Below are 6,104 nucleotides of genomic sequence, written 5' to 3'. Positions count from 1 at the left end.
TAGCCCGCCTCGGTGTCTATGCAAGGCAGCTTTGCCATTGCGGTATCCTGCTCCCCCAGAAGCCCCGCCTCTTTGCCCGTGACTCCTGATGATCCTAATAAAACTGAGCAAATTCAAAGTGCCACTTGGAGTCTTTTGTCCGCCCCAGTGCGCCGTCCTTAGCCTGTACGAAACGCCAGCCTTTCCCACTCCCACCCCCCGCCGTGACCGCTAGCCCGCCTCGGTGTCTATGCAAGGCAGCTTTGCCATTGCGGTATCCTGCTCCCCCAGAAGCCCCGCCTCTTTGCCCGTGACTCCTGATGATCCTAATAAAACTGAGCAAATTCAAAGTGCCACTTGGAGTCTTTTGTCCGCCCCAGTGCGCCGTCCTTAGCCTGTACGAAACGCAGGGGCCTACGCAGTTAATGCGATGGGGTTACTGAAGGCTTCCACTGGCGCAGCAGAGCTCACGACCACAGAAGCGGTGAGTCAGACCGATGCGGGACGTGCTGGCCAATGACAGGGCGAGGTTGAGGGTGCCCCTCCCACTACCCGCGGCCGCTAGCGGACTAGCCAGGTAGGAAGAAAGCTTCCCACGCCTTTCTCTTTGGCGCACGCGCAGAAATGTCCTGCGCCCTAGGACATCAATTTATTCCATGATTCATCTTTTCTTTAACAGTGCGTCAGACGGGCCTGGTTCGAGCTGGGGGTCGGGGGGAAGCTGTAGAAATCTGTTTTTCTCGTTCGCAAATAATGACAAGAAGTCTCGACGCTAGTCTAGACAGTAGAACCGAATCACGCAGGAGTGCTCGCTTGTCTTGGGTAGAGTCCCTGTGGGGAAGGCAGGAGAAAAGATGGCTGAAGCCGTGGAAATTTGCATTAAGATAAAGGGAGAAAGAAGAGAAACTGCGTTAAAGAGAGAACAAAGGGAAATTGCTGTTTAGCTGTGAGATAAGTTAGAGAGGTCCAGAGTTGACATCTGAAAGGCAAGCTTTATTTGGGAGACCTTGGAAAACGGACCTGTAAACTTTGGATATAGTAACTTTACTTCAACAAAATATTTACCATATTGGCTCTATGGCTTATTCCTTAAGATTTATTGTTTTTAATTATGTGTAGGTGTGTGTCGGTACGTATGTGCACGTGAATGGAGGTGCGCGAGCAGGCCAGAAGCGTTTGGATACCCCTGGAACTGGTGGTTGTGAGTCCCCCGAGGGTGCTGGGAACTGAACTCCAAACTCTGGTCCTCTGGAAGGGCAGTAAAGTGTTCTTAACTGCTGAACATCTCTCCAGCCCCAATGATGACTTTTAAATAGACACCTTGGTGGGTCTTTTACAGTATATTTCCTTAATGTTCTATCCAAAGCCTTTGTTTTGCAGGAAGGCTTTGGATACACTGTCAGATTTGTGTTGTAAAGAATGCCCTCTGCTGACTGCCAGGATAATGGATGGGAGGGAAAGTAGTGGGGAAGTGGGGTTATGTATGCCTCAGGTGACAGTGGCATGCTGTGGATGAATTTGGGAGGTGTTTGTTCACTTGCATGTTTGTTTGTTTGCATTTTTAAGACAGGGTCTCACTGCATAGCAACTGGCTGCCCTGGAATTCTCAATGTAGACCAGGCTGGCCTAGAACTCACAGAGATCCACTTGCCTCTGCCCCCCACCCAGGTGCTGGGATTGAATTTGGGAAGCTAAAACATTTTTTTAAGTTTCAGAACAGTTTTAGATTTTAAAATATTGCAAAAATAATACAGAGAATTAGTTTCTCTGTTTTTATTTTTCACATTAGAACCAATAACAGCACATTATGATTATCCAAAGTCTGTACCTTATTCATGTTTCCATAGGGTTTTTTTTTGTTTTGGTTTGGTTTTTGAGACAGGGTCTCAGTATGTAGCCGTGGCTGGCCTGGAACTCCCTGTGTAGATCAGGCTGGCCTCGAACTCACAGAGATCCACCTATCTCTACCTCCTGAGTGCTGGGATTAAAGGCATGCACTACCATGGCCAGCCCAGGTTTCCTTAGTTTTAACCCTATGGTCCTTTTTCTGTCTCAGGATCTCATCCAGAATACACACTTCATTTAGTCATCAGGTCTCCTTAGGCTCCTCTTGGTTGTGACACTTTCTCAGACTTTCCTTGTTTTGGATGACCTGGAGTTCCAGGCCAGCTGGAGCTACAGGGAAATTCTATCTCAAAAATAAATAAATAAGTACATAAATAAATAAATAAATAAATAGGGTTATGGATTTGGGGGAGGAAGGCCACAAATGTAAAATGCCATTTTCATCCCATCATATGAAGGGTGCACACTATCAACACAACCTCATTGTTGATGTTAGCTTTGATCACCTGGGTGTGGTAGTGTCTAGCAGATTTTTCCACTCTAAAGTTACTCTTGTTTCCCCCTTTTCTATGCTATACTCTGGAAAGAAGCTACTAAGTGCAGCCAATGCTTAAGGAATGAGGAATCACACTCTTCCTTGAGAGGAAAGCACCTACATCAATTAATTAATTGAATTTTTCTGCACACAAAAAAACTGTCTATTCTATGAGAGCTTTTAAGATACTTGAAATGAGAGGGTTTACATATGGGAAGAGAGAGATTAAATGAGTAGAGACGATGCCAGATTGCTGGGGGACCCTTGACAAGGTCCCTCCCTTTCTGGGCCTCCTTTTTAAACAGTTTAAACACCAGATATTGGAAGTAACTCCATGTTTCCAGTGTTCTGGGGGAGAAGATAGAATTTTTTGTCATAATTCGATTTATATTTCATCAAATATTTTAATGCATATTGAAATTATTATTTTGAAAATTTTATGAGAATGTAGGCAATCACATTGATTTCAGATACTAACTAAACCATGCTTTTTATGGAACAAATTTGATTTGGTGATAATCCTATGTAAATGCAAAAATCCAGTGCTATTATAATTTTAAAATAATGTGTATATGTATCTGTGTATTGGTATGAGCATATGCATGCGGGTGCCTACAGGGCCCTGAAGAGGACACTGAATCACCTGGAGCTGGAATTACAGATGGTTATGAGATGCCCAACCTGAGTGTTGGAAATGGAATTCTGGTCTTCTATAAAAGCAAAAAGTGCTCTTAACTGATAAACCATCACTCCAGCCCATGCTATTTTTATTTTTTGTTATTAAATGTGTATATTCATGAAAAAGATTACTCTGTACTTTTTTCTAATATATTTTTTATTTACATAAATAATTTATTGAGAATTTTATACCTGTATATCAGGTATTTTGATCAAATCCATGCCCACTCCCTCCCCTCCAACTCCTCCCATATCTCTCCATCACTTTTTTCTGATAACCATGTACTCTTTCTTCTTCTTTAATTTATTTATTTCTTTTTATGGGGCTTTTGTCTACTCTAACATTCCCTCCTCTGAAGAGGTATTCCTAAAATCTTTTAAGGATTAGATACAAGCTCCCAAATACTTTTGACATTTTTGGCCTTTGGAACAGAGTATGTTGCTAAGAGACCCAAGGACATTTTGACTTTTAATGAAGAAACTGGCTACTTTTCTTTGGGGTCTTTTTACCCTAACTACCTAGCCAATTTCTACTTCCTACTCTTATCACAGCCCAAATTGCCAATAGGGACTCAGGATGCAGACTGCTCTGGCTTCTTCCATGCTGAACAGGGATGCAGGGTGAGGCAATTGGATTACCCCTTCAGTGGGTCTGGAAGATAGAAATTTTTATGTCTTTGGTTCCAACCTTGACTTACCTTGTCAGAGACAGATAAATAGGACTGAGACTTAACCAGGCATGGTGCTGCTCACCTGGTAGTCCCAGTTACTCGGGAGGCTGAGCAGCAAGATTGCTTGAGCCCAGGAGTTCAAGACCAGCCTGAGCAACATAGCAACACTCTATTTCAAAAGGAAAAACAAGCTATTAAAAAAGAAAGGGGAATGTCTTGTCTAAGGTAATGCAGTATCTCAATACTGGAGCTTATAGAACATGATCCTAAGCCAAGATAGTTTGTGGAGAATAATTACATATATCCCTGAACTACCTAAAGCCAGTCCCAGTGAGCATGTACATGCGAAAGAGAAGGGAGAAGAGGAGGTCTCCTGGGCAAAGGCCCTGTGGACCAGGAGGAGGTCAGCCTGGCAAGATTATCCCAGCCAGTCGAACAGGTAGCCACCTTGGTTCCTCTTGCCTCAATCTCTACTACCTCCAGTCATTCCCTCATCCTCTCTATCAGGCCTCAGATTTCCCAATTGTAATTTTAGCCTAATCATTCTGGGGTAGATCAGCCCAAGAGTAGCAACCTGCCAAGATCTCATGATGGAGGCTAGCCTTGAAGCCAGTCTCTTGAAGTCTAGTCTTGATCATGTTTTTCCATGATTCCTCTATGTGTCTCCCTGCATCAAATCCTTACCTCTTCATCCTGGCACTTGAGGCTCCTCTTCATTCACGTATCAGGAGCCCCTGGTTTTCAGGGGCACTCTTAGGAGCCATTTGTGGGACAGTTGGCCAGGGTGCTCATACCCTGGGCCGAAGAATGGAACGTGAGGAAGTTCTTCACCCAGAGTATCGTCGTGCAGCCTGTGCTCTCACTTCTCAGTCTGGACCTCCAATAAGAAGGTTAGAAAGTTTTTAAGGTCACACGTAGTTCCAAAATATAGTATACAGTGAACATCAGAGAAGATGAACATCATTTACTGGAATGATAAACAGAAGCCAGGAGGCGAATGAGTAATAATGGATCCCATGTACCCCAGGGCCTGTTCTCATGTTGAAATTACTTGTTTTTGTATTATCATTTGCATCTTACACAGCTCTGCACTTGGTCCTGCTGCTGGGTGTGAGGCTCCCAAGATCTCTTGCTGTCACAGAAGTGCCACCTACTTCTGTAGACAGAATCAGATTAGCAGGGACTAAACTAGATTCCGGAATGTCCCTCCTTAGGTAATCAAAAGAGCCGGCATTGGTTCTCTTAATTATTCTTTCAGCAGATATTCATTGGGTACGGTGTGCCTCATACTAGACTAGGGGCTAGGAATATAACAAGCAAACAGGAGAGAACAAGTCCTGCCTCTTGCAGCTCTGCGCTCAAATTCAATTTTTTGTGTTATGGACCTCTTTAATGATCTAGTGAAGGCTATACACCTTTTCTCAGAAAAAAAAAATCTTTTAAATAATTATTTATTTTTATTTTATTTGTATGAGTGTTTGCCTGCGTGTATGTAAGTGCACCTGTGTGAGCAATGCCTAAGGAGGCTAGAGGAAGACGTCAGATTGCCTGGAACTGGAGTTATGGTTGGTTGTTAGTTACCAGGTGGGTGGCTGGGAACCAAACCCAGGTCCTCTGCAAGAGTAGCCAGTGCTTAACTGCTGAGCCGTCTCTTCAGCCCCAGAAAAAAAGAGTATTTTAAATGCATAAAATGACACATTTAGATTTAGAAAGGAAACCAATTATATTGAAGTGTTAAAGAAAAAGCAAATATGAGCTACGGTAATATATGTGTTCCTATTAATCCATTAACTTGTTAAGATCTTGTGGCTTAATGACCATCATGATTATCATGACTTTAAAACACTGATTATATATTTCAGAGATTACACATTTAAAGAGATTGGCAAAACCTCTGCTTTCTATTGGTCACAGTTGCCAGTATTACTACTATTACTGTAATGGCCACTTACATTTTTTACCAAAAAAAAAAATGTTAAATTTTACTGAGAGGGAAAACAAAGATGTAAATTTGTTCCCATCCAAGTCATGCCCTCAAACCCTGTCCCCAGACTAGGTCTATGCTAAAATACCTGCTAATAGAGGAGCTTTCCTGTCTTTTTTTCCCTCTCAGATAGCTTTCCTTTAGAGATGGAAGCCTGGATTTTATTTTGGGTTATTGCTGTGACTCATGCCTTTAATCCCAGCACTCAGAAGCCAGCCTGGTCTGCACAGCAAGTTCCCAGCCAGCCAGAGTGACATAGTAAGATCCTGTCTTTAAAAAAAAAAAATTGAACACTGGGAATGACAAAAGTTGTGGAGATTAGGCCTGGAACTGGAGTTACAGACAGTTGTTAGCTGCCATGTGGGTGCTGGGATTTGAACCCAGGTCTTCTGCAAGAACAGTCAGTGTTCTT

Source organism: Nannospalax galili, unplaced genomic scaffold (assembly GCF_000622305.1).
Source record: "Nannospalax galili isolate Female #2095 unplaced genomic scaffold, S.galili_v1.0 scaffold225, whole genome shotgun sequence".
NCBI classification, from domain to species: Eukaryota; Metazoa; Chordata; class Mammalia; order Rodentia; family Spalacidae; genus Nannospalax; species Nannospalax galili.
Note: the sequence above shows the minus strand (reverse complement) of the source record.